Genomic DNA, 20571 nt, shown 5'->3' on the forward strand with positions numbered 1-20571 from the left:
TTAGATCCCCTGTTAGTTTAGACGAGGGACTCGCAAGAGAATGAGGACCCTTGACGTGGGCTTGCGGGCTGAGGTATTTTGTCAAATCCAAGTTTATTTAGAAATTTGGTGTAAATACCTTCTAATACCTCATTTCTAATTACGTCTGCCGGAAGCATCTGTCCGGCAGTGCGTTGATTTAAGAAAAAGAGCCCTTTCCATGCACGATCAAGTGCCGGGCAAGGGAAATGCTCAGATGCTCATATCGTGGGGTCTGCCTGGATAAAAATATGGGTATGTCCGGGTTCAGCTCCTAGGGGGAGCGGACATTATTACTTCTACTGTTTACTCAATCTCCATGCTGCTCAAGCGTTGGTGTGATTAAAAATAATAGAAGTCATTATGTGCTGTATCATAGAAAAGATGATTTTCCATAGTGACGCCGTTCTATGTATTGGTGACCGAAAATCGCGGTCCCCAATGCACGGAACAGATGCACAACCTTCGTGTACACCTGGCCTTTTTTAATAGTAGTGACCTAAACAGAAAATAGGTCATCAATATTAAATACAAACATCATTTTTTAAATTTAAACCTTTGTAAATAAAAAATACATACAAAATATTAACAGTATCAAATGTTTTTATTACAAAAAAATATATATAAATATTCTGAGATCATATAATTGCCTTATGATCCCTCTATTAATGATAGAGGGATCAGGGGGATTACGGGAAGGAACGGTAACAGGATTAAGCATTTGATTTCGGGACTTTTTAACATAATTGACAAGGGAATGTGGCTCCTGAGACCCTGCAAATTGATCAATCGCCAGCGCTAAAGTTGCAAGGCACCGAGTTTGCGGTTTATCTGGCACACGGCCCAATGAAGGAGCTAGCCCTTTTAAAGCTAACTCTTCCTTGCCGTCAGATCGATTACGGTTTAGATATTCGAGCACCATAGTATCAACTGGGCTCGAAGGTCTAAACCGGAATAGATCATGACACGTCGACCTCGCCTGCCAGATGAACGGCAAACTGGTGCAGCAGCTTCTACTGGGATGACCTCAGGGATTGGCTGCACGGCGTTCTGATTAACATCGGTTTCCCCCGAAGGCTGCAGCCCTTGTGAAACGGAAGATTCGCCCAAGGCCTCCTGGTCTCCTGGTCTCCGTCCTCCACTTGTCTTGGCTCCTCTTCAGTGGACGGTGCTCGTTAAGATGAACATTCGGGGAGGTTGTCAACAGTTCTGTAAAAAAAAAAAAAAAAGTTTGATTATTAAATTATTTTATATCAACATTTATATAAATATTAAAAATAAATATAAAAATTACTTACGTTCTTAGTTCCATCATTTGTTTTAGAAATTGGAGCTGACGTGTATACATATACGGTTTCTTTTTTTCCCCACCGTCACTGCTCCTGTGTTTAGTGTTCATTTCTCTCCGGAACCTGTCCCGGCCTGTGTACCAGCATTTCTTAATTTGTTGTACTGAAAAGATAATAATAATAATAATAAATTTTTATTTTTATTTATTATTATTAATACAAATTTTGAATGAAACCTCAAAGTGAGATTTTGCTCCGGGGCACACAATCAATGCTGTTCTGTGACATATGGGCTGTTCACGGACCATGTGTCTCAGAGGGCATACGGTCGTGTGTATGTGGGATGATACAAACATCCTTCTAGTATTAGGGCTCTCGTTGCTCGGCCGTTGCATACGGCACTCCCCAATGCGCGGAATTAACAATCAACGGCCATTTCCGTGAGCCCTAAAAATCTAATTTGTGAAAGAGGCCTATTATCAATCCACATCTAAGAAAATTAGAAATATAGATTCAAATACATGGTTATTAAAGTCGAAAAAAATATTTGCTATGCTATAAGTTATGCATTGCAGAAAGGGAATTTATAATGTATGCTATGCCAGACATTTTCTGATTAGGCCTCTTGCACAAAATATATATAATTTACTATATTCACACAGAAGTGTTTCGGCATCTGTCATGAAGAAGCATAGAATATGTGCAAATGAGCATATAAAGTACTGCATGTACACTATCTGTGCTGCTCCAGGACATATGGCCCACTCACGGAACATAAGGCGTCACGCACACATCCATTGAGCACGGTCCGTGTAAAACCGGCCGGCCATGCTGCGGAGTGCAGGAGCGCACAGCGTCATAGCAACCAATGGCGTCCTGCACTCCGGAGCACGGCAGGTTGGGTTTACACGGACCGTGCTCCATGGATGTGTGTATGAAGCAATTTAAAATACACATAGTTTTCAATGCTTTTCTCCACAGCAAAGTAACTCATTTTGTATCACCCTTCAATATCAGCACTTGCTTCTACCAACTTCCCTACAACTTTTTTTGGTGCTAAAAAGTCACGGGGACAGGCCTATTATTTTTTTTTTCTATTTCCTGCGGGTCCGCAATTGATGACTTGCGGATGACATTTGGCACCTTTCCGCATGTCATCCGCATTTTTGCGGACCCATTGACTACAATGGGGCCACGGACCGCAATTTGCGGCCAAAAGCAGGACATGCTCTATTTTTTTTCCGGACCTGCATGCCGGAACTGCTGATGCGGACAGCATACTGAAGGCTGTCCGCATCTTTTCGGGCCCCATAGAAATGAACGGGTTGGCAATTCTGTTTCCGCAAAATGCGGAATGAAAATTACGGACGTGTGAATGGACCAGAGGTAGGTGGAGCGTCCCTAAAAATTATTTTAGGGATTTAGGTCACAAGCTTAGGGAAGGACCTCAAAGGTAGTGTTTTCCGAAATACTGCCTGTACCACGAGCCACACAGGAAAGGCAGCGGGAGATTAGGGAGGTTAACAAGTGGCTGAAGAACTGGTGTAGGAAGGAGGGGTTTGGGTTCCTGGAGAACTGGGCCGACTTCTCTCTTGGCTACAGGCTCTATCGTAGGGACGGGCTGCACCTCAATGGGGAAGGGGCAGCTGTGTTGGGGGAGAAGATGGCTAGAAGGTTGGAGGAGTGTTTAAACTAGGGACTGGGGGGGAGGATGGGAAGATAGGGCAGATAGAGACCGGGGGCAAGGTAATGGGAATGGGGGAGTAATGGATGGAGGGACTAGACCAGTTCAGAAGGAAAGGTGTAGGGTAAAAAATATACATAAATATACATAAACCTCTTAATTGTATGTATACTAATGCCAGAAGCCTGACTAATAAAACTAGTGAACTGGAATTAGTGATGTGTGAGGAGGACTATGACATAGTGGGAATAACTGAGACATGGCTGGATGATAGCTATGACTGGGCAGGTTAATGTACAGGGTTACAGTCTTCTTAAAAAGGATCGCCAAAACCGGAGTAAAGTCCTGTCTAAAGCCCACACTCCGTGAAGATATAAGTGAGGGACATGAACATGTGGAGTCACTGTGGGTAGAGATACATGGAGGCAAAAACAATAATAAAAAATACTAATAGGAGTTTATTATAAACCACCTAATATACCAGAGTCCACAGAAAATCTACTACTAAACGAGATAGACGAGGCGGCAAATCATAATGAGGTGGTTATTATGGGGGACTTCAACTACCCAGATATAGACTGGGAAACTGAAACTTGTATATCTCATAAAGGAAACAGGTTCTTGGCAATAACCAAAGACAATTACCTCTCCCAACTGGTTCAGGACCCGACTAGAGGGACGGCCATACTGGACTTAGTATTAACCAATAGACCTGACAGAACAACAGACGTGCAGGTTGGGGGACACCTGGGAAATAGTGACCATAAAGTAATAACCTTCCAATTGTCATTCAAAAGAGTGTTTTTTCAGGGAGAAAAAAAAATTCCAAACTTCAAAAAAGCTAAATTTAGCCAAGAGAGGTCAACTAAATACCTGGGACAAAGCCCTCAAAAATAAAAATACAGCCACAAAATGGGATATTTTTAAAAGCATCCTAAAATCTTATTGTGAGAGGTACATACCTTGTGGGAATAAAAGGTTAAGGAACAAGAAAAAAACTATGTGGATAAATAGAACTGTAAAGAAAGTAATAAATGACAAAAAGAAAGCATTTAAATCACTAAACAGGAGGGTAGCACGGAAGCACTGAAAAACTATAAAGAAAAAAAAATCTAATATGTAAAAAACAAATAAAAGCAGCCAAACTAGAGACCGAGATATTAATTGCCAAAGAGAGCAAAACTAACCCTAAAATGTTCTTTAATTATATAAATGGTAAAAAGTATAAATCTGAAGGTGTCGGCCCTTTACAGAGTAATGAGGGGGGAGTTGCAGAGAGCAATGAGCAGAAAGCAAAGCTGTTCAATATTTTTTTCTCCACTGTATTCAATGAGGAAAATAAACTGTCAGATGAAATGCAGAATGTAAAAGTAAATTCCCCATTAAAAGTGTCCTGTCTGACCCAGGAAGAAGTACAGTGGCGTCTTAAAAAGATTAAAATAGACAAATCGCCAGGACCAGATGGCATACACCCCCGTATCCTAAGAGAATTAAGTAATGTCGTAGCCAGACCCTTATTTCTGATATTTACAGACTCTATACTGACAGGGAGTGTTCCACAGGATTGGCCCATAGCAAATGTGGTGCCAATATTCAAAAACAGATCCCGGAAACTATAGGCCGGTAAGTTTAACATCTGCGTGGGTAAAGTGTTTGAAGGTTTTCTAATAGATACTATCTTGGAGTACCTCAATGAAAATAAGCAAATAAAGCCATATCAGCATGGCTTCATGAGGGATCGGTCGTGTCAAACTAATTTAATCAGTTTCTATGAAGGGATAAGTTCTAGACTTGGCAGCGGCGAATCAATGGATGTTGTGTATCTGGACTTCTCCAAAGAATTTGACACTGTACCACATAAAAGGTTAGTATATAAAATAAGAATGCTTGGACTGGGATAAAATGTCTGTATGTGGGAACTGGCTCAATGATATAAAACATAGGGTGGTTATTAGTGGTACACACTCAGATTGGGTCACTGTCACTAGTGGGCTACCTCAGGGGTCAGTATTGTGCCCTATTCTCTTCAATATATTTATTAATGATCTTGTAGAAGGCTTGCATAGTAAAGTATAAATTTTTGCAGATGACACTAAACTGTGTAAAGTAATTAACACTGAAGAGGACAGTATACTGTATGTATACTACAGAGGACAGTATACTGCTACAGATGGATCTGGATAGATTGGAGGTTTGGGCAGAGAAGTGGCAGATGAGGTTTAGCATCGACAAATGTAAGGTTATGCACATGGGAAGGAAATATGCAAGTCACCCGTACATACAAAATGGTAAAACACTGGGTAATACTGACATTGAAAAGGACCTGAGAATTTTAGTGAACAGCAAACCTATCTGTAGAAACCAGTGTCAGGCAGCTGCTGCCAAGGCCAATAAGATAATGGGTTGCATCAAAAGCAGTATAGATGCCCATGATGAGAACATAGTCCTACCACTTTACACATCACTAGTCAGACCACACATGGAGTACTGTGTACAGTTCTGGGCTCCTTTGAACAAGGCAGACATAGCAGAGCTGGAGAGGGTTCAGAGGAGGGCAACTAAAGTAATAACTGGAATGGGGGGACTACATGTCCCAAAAAGATTATCAAAATTAGGGTTATTCACTTTAGAAAAAAGACAACTGAGAGGAGATCTAATTACTATGTATAAATATATCAGGGGTCAGTACAGAGATCTCTCCCATCATCTATTTATCCCCAGGACTGTGACTGTGACGAGGGGACATCCTCTGCGTCTGGAGGAAAGAAGGTTTGTACACAAACATAGATGAGGATTCTTTACGGTAAGAGCAGTGAGACTATGGAGCTCTCTGCCTGAGGAGGTGGTGATGGTGGGTACAATAAAGGAATTCAAGAGGGGCCTGGATGTATTTCTGGAGTGTAATAATATTACAGGCTATAGCTACTAGAGAGGGGTCGTTAATCCAGGGAGTTATTCTGATTGCCTCATTGGAGTCGGGAAGGAATTTTTTTCCCCTTAAGTGGGGAAAATTGGCTTCTACCTCACAGTTTTTTTTTTGCCTTCCTCTGGATCAACTTGCAGGATAACAGGCCGAACTGGATGGACAGATGTCTTTTTTCGGCCTTATAAACTATGTTACTATGTCTAGCTGCTCATCAGTGACTCTAGACTCAGGCTGCTGCTTATGGAGCTGGTACTGCTTCTGCCACCCCACCCCTTCCCCAACAGCCATGGCAGTGGAACGTGAGCACAGAGGGCCCCTCCGGTCAGACCTGCGAGAGGATGGACGATGGCGCAGATAGGCAGCGGCCAACTGACTACATAGGATGTCTCTATAGTAGTTCAGTTCATCCTCCCTCTCAGCGGGTATAAAAAAGGTCCCCATTTTGGATTGGTAGTGAGGGTCTAACAAGGTGAAGAGCCAGAAGTCATCCCTCTGCCGAATGGTGACAATTCGGCTGTCACTACGTAAGCAAGTGAGCATGCAGCGGGCCATTTGTGCAAGTGACTCGGAGGGACTCCCTGCCTCCATCTCCACTGCATACTGCCACGTTGTGTCCGGGTCCTCTGCCTCGTCTTCTACATCGCCCTGTAGCTCCTCTGGCTGCTCCTGCTCCTCCTTTCCTGTCACCTGTGTAGAAAAACCACCCATTTTGCTACACATTGCTTGTGCTCCAATGACTTCTTCCTCCTCCTCCAGTTCAGCCTGCACAGGGCTCATGTGGCCGTGAGAACTAGTCACCATGTCTCCAGTTCCCTGACCAGCCAGAATTACCAGCATCTGTTCCAGGACATGAAGCAGTGGAATGACATTGTTCATCCCGTAGTCCTGGCGACTGACAAATAATGTGGCCTCCTCAAAGGGCCTGCGCAAATGGCAGGTGTCACGCATGAGCTGCCACTGGCTGACATCGAAGTTACACAGGGGAGTGTACTCCTGTCCGCTTGGATCATCAAGAAATCGTTGATGGCTTTTCTCTGTTCGTATAGTCGGCCCAACATATGGAGGGTGGAATTCCAACGGGTGGAAATGTCGCATATTACCCTATGTTGGGGATGCCTTTCTGCCGCTGCAGCTTAAGGAGGGCGTGCTTTGTGGTGTACGAGTGGCTGAAGGGCATGCAAAGTTTCCTGCCCATTTTTAGGATGTCTTGCAGATGGGGTGAAGACTTCAGGAACTGCTTGACAACCAGATTGAACACATGTACCATGCAGGGCCGACACCATGTTCTTCCCATTGTCGGTCACCATGGTTCTGATTTTGAGTTGTCGCAGAGAAAGCCAGGATTCGATTTCTTGCTGAAGGACACAGAGCAGTTAATCCCCTGTGTGACACATGGCTTGCATACATTACATGCCTCCAACATAATTCTTGGATCTCTACATGAAAATAATGTATTTGCTTTAAATCGCGAGAGGGGCATAGTTGGAGACATTGACTTCACAAGAGATACAGAGCAGCAGAGTTCAGCCACCTCTATTTGCTTCCCGCTGTTTACTGCTCCTGAATTAAAATTGGGGCAACCAGCTTAAGCTTCCTCTGATGTGCATACCTACGGAGTCCCTTTGTTATGGCTTTGCACAGGGTGCAAGAATGTTAAGCACAATTCAAAACTGGACTTGGACTCCAAAGCAGAGACTCTCCTGTCATGTGTTGCGTGCTGTGGAGATCGAATGCAGATGGAGCAGATACAAACACATGAATATTTTCAACTTACTGAAGCTGCTTGATTTAATTGTGAATAGATGGTAAAGGCAAAGTCTGCTTGTGTGTTGCCATCAGCGTCTTGATTATGTTTACTGCAGGACCCACAACAACGTACTTCGCTCCATACAGCAAAAGGAGGTCTACAATCACCCATCAATTTTCCCGAAAAAAACATGTTTGAAATAAAAAAAAAAATCTCACCAATGAAAGGATTATAGAATTCGGTTTATACAGAACAAAGTCTACAATCACCCATCAATTTTCCCCAAAAAAGCCTGTTTCACATAAAAAAAATTCACCACTACGTAATTCGGTCCATACAGCAAAAGGAGGTCTACAATCATCCATCAATTTTCCCGAAAAAACATTTGAAATAAAACATTTCACCAATGAAAGGATAATCGAATTCGGTTCATACAGAACAAAGTCTACAATCACCCATCAATTTCCCCCCAAAAAGCCTGTTTCACATAAAAAAAATTCACTACTACGTAATTCGGTCCATACCGCAAAAAAGGGCTTTACCACATATAACTGCACAGCTGAACGGCAATTAGGCTCTTCGTTTTTTCCACTTTTCCACTACACAAGCTGAACGGCGAATATATTTTTCTTTTGCCACTAATACACGTCAAAAAGGGCTTTACAACATATAACTGCACCGCACAAGGGCAAATAAGACATACTGTAGAAATATTGCCTTGTAATAAACCCTGTTAATGGCTGTATCAAACAGCACTTGCACCCTAATAAGAACAGTTTGCTGGAATTACAGAGCTGTATAATGGCAATTTGGATCCGCAGTCAGTGCAGCAAGGTGTAATAGGAGTGTTCCTATTACTCAGGCTGTAACCTCCCCTACTGAACCCTGTTCTACATAAATGCTGTGGAATTATTCCTCCCAATCCTTTGCCTGCACCTATAAATCATTTTTTCACTACAATTAGGTCTTTCCTATCACTGTCCCTAGCGCCTGCTGACGTCTCTCCCTGCACTAAGTGCACTGGTAAATGGCTGAATCCAAGATCAGAAGTTTTAGAGACAGTCCTTGTCTGTATACACTATGTATATGCTGCTGACATAATCTAGGTCAGGGATCAGCAACCTCCGGCCTACCAGCTGTTCCGAAACTACAACTCCCATTCACTTCTATGGGAGTTACCAAAACAGCTAAGCAAGTATGCATGCTGGGAGTTGTAGTTTCACAGCAGCTCGAGTGCCGAAGGTTTCTGATCCCTGTTCAAGGTGATACATAGTCAGACACATAAGCTCGGGGGGTATCCTGACACAGGAGGTGTTGGGGGGGACGAAGGATTTGGCATGTTGAGTTTGGTAGCACTTTACCCCCCTTATTTCTGAAGCAGTCAGCGGCAGATTTGCCCAGGCACGGTACACACGCGCCTACAAGGGTCATGTTTACAGCTGAAAATTCTTGCTCTGCCGTCTGCTGAGCTAAGACATTGTCATGGATTTGCAGATTTGCAGTCTTTGGTACAACCAGTGGTTGCAGAAACATTAGGGTACCTGCATATGGGTGCGGGTTGAGGAACCGAAATTCCGCACAAATTTATAAATACTTGCAGATTTGATTGCAGTTTTGATGGGTTTTGCTGGAGATCTCAATGTTTCCATTGCATTGCACAACTCACACAAAGAATTTACAAGGTGCAGATGTCGTTGACACACATTATGGGGGCACTATTGGGACAATGGCTCTACCGAGGAGGTATTTTTTGGTCCTGGCATATAGTGATGAGTGGCAGGGGCTATATTCGAATTTGCGATATTTCACTAATATTTTGTAGAATATTCCTCATATATTCGCAAATTCAAGATTATTTTTATTGAATGTGAAAAATGGCGTAATGCGAATTCGTAACGCAAAATACAGGCGTGGGTCACTTTGGCTACATTTTTCAAGCTACTAGAAGTCTCATTAGTTTCTCCAGAGACTGGAGAAGATGGTCGGCACGGCAGAACATTACAATAGCTTTATATGCAGATAGAGTCAAGTGCTCTAATATATTGGCGATTGCACTAATCGGCAGTGATTCGAATATTTTTTCGCACTACGTGCAACTTCACATTTTAGCAGGTCTGACTACAGATTACCGATTGGTGCGCTAAGTATTGCTGTGAACTTGACATTGCTTCCTTCTCATTGGCCCACAAGCAAGAAGCAGAGAGGAATCGTGTGTTCAGATGGATAAAAAAATGCTGAATATTCGATATAACGAATACATAGCACTATATTCTAAATATTCGCCAATTCTCAAAGTGGCGATATTCACGATAAAAATTCGCTATTCGAATATTTGCGCTCAACACTACTGGCATACAGAACGGGGGCATTTTTTGGACAAGCACACACTATAAGGGGCCTCTTTTTTTTGTTTACAGGCACACATTTTAAGGGGCATTTTTGTACTGGCACACACAAGGGGGGAGATTTTGTACTAGCGCACATTATAAGGGGCATTTTTTTGTAGTGGCTCCCATAATCAGAGGGCATTTTTTGAACTGCCACATATTATCGGGCATTTTTCTAATGTCACACATAATAAAGGAGAATTATTGCTACTGAGGGGCATTATGGTGAGCTTTATTACTACCGTGGGACTTGGGGGAACATGATTACTAGTATGGCCATTATGGGGGCATTACTACTTCTTGGGTACAGTGGGGACATTATTAATATTGGAGGCACTATTACTACTAAGTGCACTGTGGCACAGAATTATTACTATTGGTAGGACTTTTGGGAGCACTATTACTGTGGGGTGCACCCTGGCACAGTATCAGCTTAGCACAATTATTTTTGGGGGGCACTGTTTACGACACACACTATTTGTAATTTTTTAGGACACTACGTGCCAATAATCATTGAAGGGGGCACTATCTGTAAGGTACTAGTATTTTCAGGGCGACTGTTTCTGCAGTATACTATTGGGAAACACAGCGGGCACAGTACCGGGGGTGGCAGGATGGGTGTTCAGAAGGTGGGAGGATGATGGAAAAGTAGGAAACTAAGACGTCTATTTGTCAGACTCTGCAGAGACAAGAGATGGCTGAAAGAAATCATCATGGCGGTCTGGTCTGAAAGGAGAAGATGAGGAAAGAGAACGTCTACATCAGAGGAGACATCACTGGATGCAAGAGTTATGTGGAGCTGTATTACCCCGTATGTAATGTCAGGAGGGAAGGGGTTAGGTTGAGAATTTGGCATAGGGGGAGTTTCTTTTTTTCACCTCAGGCAGTAGAAAAGCTAGGTGCACCCCTGGCCTGCACTGCTTATAGCTGCACCCCTGCTTCGACTGTTGTTGCCATCACCAATGGTGTCATGACTGCCCTAGCTAAGAGAAGGGGCACTGTCCCTGGCAGTAGTTTGGGGGGCACAATGCCTGTTCGCCCCCTAAGGGTGTAAGAAATTATTATCTATAAATAATGCATGTATTATTTCCAAGACCCGTATTTCTTACAAGGGCATTAGGGGTAAGTAATTTCTTAAAAGTAGAAGGTACAGTATTCTGCCTGTTGACCAGCAGATTGCTTGGGCGCTCTGCTGGGGTCCTACAGTGTGAAAATGATTCTCCAAAAATTCTTGTAACCCATGGCCTTCCACTTTAAAGGACTGGAATAAAAAAAATGATCTGACTAATGGTTAATGATTTTGTATATATCTAACACACCAAAACCAATACACAGCCACGGTTGATATAAAAAAATATATTTGAATAATCACGTCTTAAGTAAAATAAATACATAAGAAAATGGCGGCATACATATACAAGAAAGAGTTGAAGCACAATGGTACATCATACATAAAAAAATCAGACCCCCAAAAGTATGGTGCTGATGTGGACTCCATACCCACAATAGGAAATACATCAGATATAACTGGTCAAAAAGTGACCATAATATATAATACACTCCAGATGGAGATGATTTTGTATATATGGAGCCTGTTTTTCTGGTGGTCTACCCCCTGGCCCTCACCCCTGCACTTTTTAACCCATCCTACCCTTATCTTCTATTTCCCTTCAGCTATCTCCCACCTCATCAGTCACCCCCTATCTACATCCTCACTGATAACACGTGTATGTTTATTGTTGGACTGACATCTCCTTACACATACTTTAGGTCGTATTACTCCACCTTACTCCTCTCCACCAGAGAGAAGTCATCTCAAGAACATTTCCTTCTAGAATAAAACCCACCAGAAAATATCCTGGATTTGTCTCATATCGTGAAAGCTATAGGACGTGACAACCAATATGTCCACCATTACTGCATAGGTGACCCTGCTTGGCCAGTCAGAAGTCTGGGAAAGCTCTGCAATACTGGTTTCACCCAATTTCCTGGAAGCAGAGGGATAGAAATTGAAAGTAAAATAACTCAGGGGCTTTACAGGGGCATTTTAAAAATCATGAAAAATCCTAGAAGCTTGTAACCTATAGTGGTTCTGAGATGGCAGCCATTGCTATCTATAAATGGTGGAGGACATGATTTCAAATGTTATTTTAGGACACGACAGGAGTCTTAAGGGGCTGGGGAACATTTTTAGCTCGGACTCCTCCTTTGTTTTATGGACTGTGATGTCCTGGTCAGTAGGTGGTGGCTTTGCTCATGGCACTGATATGTTGTGACTTACCTCTTAATGTTCAGAGAAAGGAAAGAGGAACAGGTAGGTACACACCAGACACACATAATTGAGTCTACCATGATGCCCTACATAACCATGTAAGAAACAGTATCATAACAGTACCAACAACAGTCCCTGTATATCAATACCATCCATGATCTCACCATAATCGTACCATCCACAGTTCTCTATATCAATACCATCCATGATGTTCCTATAACAGTACCAACAACAGTCCCTCTATATCAATAGCATCTATGATATTCCCATCATAGTACCAGCCACAGTCCCTTTATATCTTTGCCATCCACGACGATGTCCCCATCATAGTACCAGCCATAGTCCCTCTTAAAATAAAGGCGGCCACCATTGCAGCCTGAGGATGCCCATAGCAATGGCTGTCAAGTGCCCTATCACATCACCAATCATGGCAAATCCACAGTGCCCAATAATGGTACTAACATTGGTGCCCCTATAAAAGTAACAGTCTATTTTCCCATAGCCACCTTAAGGAGAAATCCAAACACTATTGCTCACTAAATCCTAAATGTGATGTCATTATAAGGGCGGGTTATAACCGATGACATCATTTCTCATTGCTGTAAGAAATACTACAAATTTAAATGTACTTGGTGCTCTCAGACCCTTCAACGGTCATTCCCAATAATTGCCCAATGTTCCTTGCTCTACCATCGATCAATGCTCATTTCGGGCAGTTTATTAGACCCTTACCCTTTAGACTTCAGAGTGCAGTTTTTCAAAGGGACATCCACTACATACTATCTGCAGCAGACTGGCATTGACCTGAGCTAATTGTCTAGTCACATACACATAATGATCATTGTTAACGACCGTCTCTTCGGATATTAAATATGATGGTTTTGTGTAAGCCCAGCTCTAACCTTTGCCCATAAAATACAGAAAAATACCAATATTTGAATTATTTTATTATCACAGGACAGGCAGAAAAGTGGAAGACAATCCGAGCCCCAGTGATAATGATCTGCTGTATCTCCAGTGGTGGAGGAGGGGGGTCAGGGTGGGATTTCTGGCCGATACCTTCTCTCTCCCAATCCCATTATCTCCTCATCTATTTTCCTTTGCTTTTCAAGCTGCTGGTTTAATTATCGGTTGTGTGAAAAGGGGAAGAGACCCTCAGCACCGGCCATTTACACTTGAAATAACCTGGAGGGGGCTGGGCAGGAGGACGCAGGGGTCTGTATTATCTGGGGAATTTTACAGATAAACAGCTGCACCCCAGGTCCTGGGGAAGAGAATATGACTCTGTTCTCCTCTTTCAGTATCATGCAGGATGCATTGGACATTTGAATATTAAAAGGTGATGTCTCCTACAGATAGAGGGCACAATGTAATCGGGAACCGGCGGAGAGCACCTGGGGTAGCGGAGATAGAGAGGTCTTTATAGGGCCAGACAATGGAAGAAGGTGATGAGGAGAATATTATTATATGTCTCTGCATAGCATGTGAAAGAAACAATATGGACGTATGCACAGAGGAAAACTGCCTCCACCATGACGGACAGCATCAGGGGCAGCTATAGAAAACGGAAATATAAGACACTATTAGCTGATCTGACCACGAGTATTTATATTCACCACAGACCCATATCTAAAAATCAGCACAATATAGAGAGTAAAGGCGAGACAATTCTGCTCAGTACCCAAATCTGGTACATAGGAGCAGTATTATAGTAGTTATATTCCTGTACATATGAGCAGTATTATAGTAGTTATATTCTTGTACATGGGAGCAGTATTATAGTAGTTATATTCTTGTACATAGGAGCAGTATTATAGTAGTTATATTCTTGTATATAGGAGGCAGTATTATAGTAGTTATATTCTTGTACATAGGAGGCAGTATTATAGTAGTTATATTCTTGTACATAGGGGCAGTATTATAGTAGTTATATTCCTGTACATAGGGGCAGTATTATAGTAGTTATATTCTTGTATATAGGAGGCAGTATTATAGTAGTTATATTCTTGTACATAGGAGCAGTATTATAGTAGTTATATTCTTGTACATAGGAGCAGTATTATAGTAGTTATATTCTTGTACATAGGAGCAGTATTATAGTAGTTATATTCTTGTACATAGGAGCAGTATTATAGCAGTTATATTCTTGTACATAGGAGGCAGTATTATAGTAGTTATATTCCTGTACATATGAGCAGTATTATAGTAGTTATATTCTTGTACATGGGAGCAGTATTATAGTAGTTATATTCTTGTACATAGGGACAATATTATAGTAGTTATATTCTTGTACATAGGAGCAGTATTATAGTAGTTATATTCTTGTACATAGGAGGCAGTATTATAGTAGTTATATTCTTGTACATAAGTTTAACATATCCAGCCCACCCTCTCTCTTCTGTAGGTAGGTGATCCCTCTTTTTTACTGGGTTCAACCTGTTCTCCCATAACAACTGGAAGAACAGGCTAAAAAGCCTAACCGAGAAAGATTCTGGCAAAGGAAAGATGACAGAGATGTACAAGAAGACAGGGACCAGGTTAGGCTACTTTCACACTAGCGTTCGGGCGGATCCGTTCTGAACGGATCCGCCCATAATAATGCAGACGGAGGCTCCGCTCAGAACGGATCCGTCTGCATTATATTAGCTAAAAAAAGCTAAGTGTGAAAATAGCCTGGGACGGATCCGTCCAGACTTTCAATGTAAAGTCAATGGGGGACGGATCCGCTTGAAGATTGAGCCACATTGTGGCATCTTCAAACGGATCCGTCCCCATTGACTTACATTGTAAGTCTGGACGGATCCGCACGCCTCCGCACGGCCAGGCGGACACCCGAACGCTGCAAGCAGCGTTCAGCTGTCCGCCTGTCCGTGCGGAGGCGAGCGGAGCGGAGGCTGAACGCCGCCAGACTGATGCAGTCTGAGCGGATCCGCCTCCATTCAGACTGCATCAGGGCTGGACGGCTGCGTTCGGGTCCGCTCGTGAGCTCCTTCAAACGGAGCTCACGAACGGAAACCCGAACGCTAGTGTGAAAGCAGCCTAAGTCTTCAACATAGTAACCCTTTCTCTATAGGTCAGCCTCCAGTTCTTCCATCGCTGAACCTTTACATTTCAGGCATACAACTTTTCCTCCCAATTTAGTTTGGCATTATCTTCCCTACCAAATTTAACCCCATGGATTTTAATATGGGTGGAGGCCTTCGCAAACTGTAGAAGATCAAAATCAGGGTCAGTATCCAATGTCCAGAAAGCTTGACTCTTCTCAAGGTTGACCAAAGACCCTGAGGCCTCAGAGTAACTTCTGATTGCAGCAGATAACATCTCCACCTCACGAGGTTCAGATATCACCACCGTCACATCATCCACGTAGGCAACAACATCCAGGGCCAAGCAATGGGGAACCGGCACCCCCTGAAAATCACACCGCTGCAGTGATTTCAGGAACGGGTCTAACACAAACACATACAGCAGTGGACTCAATGGGCAACCCTGTCTCATCCCTGCTTTAACCCTGAACGTGTCACCCTGCCAACCATTGACCAGAGAAAAGCTTTCTGTACAAAGTTTTCAGCTGATCTACAAAGTGTCTCGGAATACTGTACTTTGATAAAGTGTCCCATAGATACTCATGGTCTACTCTGTCAAAGGCTTTAGCCTGGTCCAGACCTACAACATATTTCCCACACCGAAGAGCTTTACATCTCTCAAACATCTCCCTTATCGAGATGACTGCTCCAGAGATGTTCCACCCTTTTACTGTGCCAAACTGACAGCCTGCCAACAGTGCCCGGGACAAACAGATTAATCTAGAAAACAAGATTTTTGACAAAATCTTCCTGTCGAAATTCAAGAGGGCATTCGGCCTCCAGTTCTTGATGTCACTAGGCTTTTTCCCTTCAGACAGCAGAATTAACGAGGACACCCTCATGGATGGAGGCATCAGGTGATTTTCTAGACCAGGCATTCTCAAACTGCGGCCCTCCAGCTGTTGTAAAACTACAACTCCCACAATGCCCTGCTATAGGCTGATACCTGTAGGCTGTTTGGGCATGATGGGAGTTGTAGTTTTGCAACAGCTGGGGGGCCTCAGTTGGAGGATGCCTGTTCTAGACAATTTCTGTACACATCCACAAGGATTGGATCTAAGAGGTCTCTGAACTTCTTATGAAATTCTGCAGTAATACCGTCTGGACCTGGTGCCTTCTTCAGATGTAATTTATCAATCACCTCTTTTATCTCTTCCACCATTATTTCTGCTGTTAAAGGAGAAAAGTTCAAATCCAAGAATTGGGTCACTTTTTCCTTGTCCAAAGCCTTCCTCTGAAACAAGTCAGTATAGTAGGATCTCACCCCCCCCCCCCCCCAGGATACCCTCCCAAGATTCTTGTAAAACACCCTGGGAGTCAGTGAAACCTGTGATCAGTTTTTTATCCACTCGTTCCTGGCAATTCTCAAAGGGATCAGGAGCCCCTAAGGACCCATAATCCCGTCCAGCTACCAGGGAGGTGTACCTGCTGTACTAATACTGCCTTATCTCAGATTTCAGCAGATCAATCCTTTGTTGGTCATCCCCACCCGGCGAATAGAGCGACTCTAATTCTTTGCGCAGTCTCCTATACTGGCCATACTTACTCTTCCCCTTCTTAATCTCCTCCTTGACATCTTCCCACCAGTCAGCCATGTTATCATAGAAATCCACTCTGTCAAGTTGATTCTGAAAGAAAGAGTGAATATATTTTTTGACAGAGCGATCTTCTAAAAGACTAGAATTCAGTTTCCATAGCCCTCTACCAAGATCTGGATGCTTAGTGGCACCCAAACAAAAGTACAAGGCCAAATGATCAGAATAAGGGACTGTGTTTTCCCTTCTTTCACTGATGGCTTCAGTAGGACTCGCCAGAGCTAGATCTATCCTACTACTGCGTCCTGCACAGGTGTAAGTGAATTTTGGACTCCTACCACCTTGTACAAAAACATCAGACAGGCCGGCCTGCAGAATAATATTGTTTAGGACCTTACAGTCCCTAGTAAGGGGTCTACCACTAGGCCTGTCACTGGTTGTAGTGGTGGCATTAAAGTCTCCAGCCATGATAACAGGAATAGATGTGAATAAGTATGGCCTAACATCATTAAAAAACTGAGTCCTTTCGCTCAGTGTCTGTGGCCCATAGATGCCGGAGTCTTCTACCTCGGATGGTAATCTCTAGCAGCAGGCACCTTCCCATCGAGACCTATGTTTGTCTACGGTATGTACAATTACATCATGGGTGTTAAACAAGATAGTAACCCTGGCATAAGGCTCCACAGACATTGACCAAAAGGACGGACCAGATTCCAGTCTTGCTCTGCCTCTCGTATTAGACCTAAGGTGTTTAAGCGTGTCTCCTGCAAAAAAACAACAACACATCGGCCTTGAGGTATCTCAGGTGTTCGTAGACGGCATGTCTGGTCCTTCTAGCTCTAATGCTATTCACATTACTGGTGACCACTTTAAGATGGAAGTCTGCCATCAGGAGAAGAAGAAAAATAACCCCCATCATCATAAATCACAGTTGTCTTGCTGTCTACCAGTTTCCATATCCCATACAGACTGTGGCTCGGCATGAAGAGGTCTCCTTTTTGTGGGAAGATCCCCTCCTGGGTCGTCATCACATTCCGCCATCATACGCTTAAAGGGAACCTGTCGCTGGGATTTTGTGTATAGAGCTGAGGACATGGGTTGCTAGATGGCCACTAGCACATCCGCAATACCCAGTCCCCATAGCGCTGTGTGCTTTTATTGTATAAAAAAACCCGATTTGATACATATGCAAATTAACCTGAGATGAGTCAAAGCTTGAAAATATGACTCTTCTCTGGTCACACAAGTAAGATATGACTCTTTTATGTTCATTTGCATATGTATCAAATCGTTTTTTGTACACAATAAAAGCACACAGAGCTATGGGGACTGGGTATTGCGGATGTGCTAGCGGCCATCTAGCAACCCATGTCCTCAGCTCTATACCCAAAATCCCAGTGACAGGTTCCCTTTAAGCTCTCTCTCTATTTCAGCCTCTCCATCTGACTCGGACAGCACACTCTATCTGTTGGTTGTTACAGTTACATCAACCTGTCTGTCCACTCTCATTTTAGTGGGTTTTTGGATGGTGGTCCATGCACCCTCAGGCCTGCGGCTGGACTTATCTGTTTTCCGTGCTTTAAGGATTTTATTTTCCCCAGTGGTGGGTGCTGGGGCAGGGGAAGAGACAGACATTGGATGCTCTACAGGCTGCTCCACAACCTCCATGTCCCCCTCAGTGTTGCCTGCGGGAGGTCCGGCACAGTACTACTCATGTGTGGGGTCTCTGGCACTGTGTACAATGACCCTGATAATAGTGCTTTCTCCTCCTGCTCCTTATCTGGGACATCTGCCCCTTCCACCAAGTCCTCAGGGAGATCTCTATAAATATTATGCCATGCTTCAGGACAGTCTCTATGGGGGTGACCGATGTTACCGCACAGGTTACACCTTATGTTATGGCAGGTGGCGCTCACATGGCCGATGTCCCCGCACAGGCTGCACTTCATCATGTTGCAGACACTCGCCACGTGACCCGATTTCCCACACTTAAAGCATAGCCTGGGGTGACCAGCATAGAAACAAACACCTTTCTCACGGCCACTGAAGAAGGAATTAAGAAGGTGATGGGTGCTGTTCTGGTCTTGGTCAGGTTTGAATTGAGGTCACAATGCCTCCTGAGCCAGATAATAATATCCTGAGGGAGTTAGGGGGGCCCAATTCAGATTCTTGCTATGGGGCCCAATGATTTCTATGTACGCCCCTGGCAGGAAGCCCATCTGGGTACACAACCAGTGATGGCCAGTTCGCATTGTTCGCCCGTGAACATACGTGGGCTGCCATCTTTATTCACAAGTCCGGTGAGGCGCAGGTAAGTCCTTACCTGTGCCTGTGCGCGAGCCGGTCTGAAAACAAGTGCGGTCACCGGGAGCAGGCAGTTCCGAGAACAGCCACCGGGGGCCTTCATCGGGCTGTTCTTGGAACTGCCTGCTCCCGGTGATCGCACTTGTTTATGGCAGCCCGCATATGTTCGCGGGCGAACAATTGCGAACTGGCAATCACTGTACACAACATGTCTCTGACCACACACCTTCTGTCAGGTAGGTCTTCTTTTGCCCCTTTAGGTCTAAACCTGACAACATTCCTTCTCTTAAAGACCTGATATGTGTATCTGGTGTTAGAGGGAAATGATGGAGAACCCTGACTCCAAGCATTCCCAGATGTCTGACCAGTACTGGTGTCTTGTGGGGGGCGATGTGTGGGCTGCTGACCGCCCGTACTATGGGGCTCTGCTGCCTGTTGTGTAACTAAAGGGGGGACCTCCTCAGCCTGAGACTGCACTGCCCCCTCCCCACCATCAATACCAGGGTTCTCTATGTCAGTGTTTCCCAACCAGTGTGCCTCCAGCTGTTGCAAAACTACAACTCCCAGCATGCCCGCACAACCAAAGACTGTCGGGCATGCTGAGAGTTGTAGTTTTGCAACAGCTGGAGGCACACTGGTTGGGAAACACTGCCCTATGTTACCAGCTGCTATAGATGACTCCTCAGCTGGGACATTATCACTCACAGAGACATCAGACATATCAGCAGATTTGCAGTCCTCAGTATTAACCCCCTGCACATCACAGTCCTGAGCGTCCTGCTCAGATACACCCTGAGGTGCTGCTGCATTGTTACCTGCAGGTGTCAGTCCACAGTCCTCCTGCAGAGCACTGCCACTTCACTGCTGTCATCAGGTAAGAGTCCACAGTTTTAATTTTGCACAGTACTTACTGCTGGGACTTGTAGTACCTCACCAGGGGCTGATGCAGGACTTGGCTGTTGTTGATTAGATGTTCTTTTCTTGTACAACTCTCTCTCCTCAAAAGGAAGAGTTGCTGGCTGTAATATGGGTCTTACATGGGACTGCAAGGTTTCAGACCTAGATGTTCATGTAGACTCAGAGTTCTTGTCTTTCTCAAACCTATGCTGGTTCCTGTACCTCTCTCCCACTGGTCCCATTTTCTCCAAGACAGAGTTAATCTCCTGCACATTGTCAGCAAGTTCCTTGGCCAGTGAGTCCAGCTTCTTGTCTAGTAAGTCCTGCTTTCCTGGGTTTGCAGCCTTCAGTTTATCTGTTTTTGCAGGTACAGTTTATGTTTCTTTAGTGTCTCCATTCTTCTCACCAGTGCTGGGATCTGATCAG

The 20571-nt window shown here is 43.9% G+C and overlaps 1 long non-coding RNA gene across 1 annotated transcript; it reads right to left on the bottom strand.

Annotated features, from left to right (window-relative positions):
* Nucleotides 1-707: 707 nt before the first annotated feature.
* On the bottom strand, nt 708-20567 carry LOC122946653. Its single transcript, XR_006391249.1, has 4 exons — nt 20160-20567; nt 16956-17037; nt 1317-1470; nt 708-1227 (listed from the first exon to the last, which is right to left on the bottom strand). It is a non-coding gene; the product is annotated as an uncharacterized LOC122946653 (long non-coding RNA).
* Nucleotides 20568-20571: the final 4 nt, after the last annotated feature.

Source organism: Bufo gargarizans, chromosome 9, assembly GCF_014858855.1.
Source record: "Bufo gargarizans isolate SCDJY-AF-19 chromosome 9, ASM1485885v1, whole genome shotgun sequence".
NCBI classification, from domain to species: domain Eukaryota; kingdom Metazoa; phylum Chordata; class Amphibia; order Anura; family Bufonidae; genus Bufo; species Bufo gargarizans.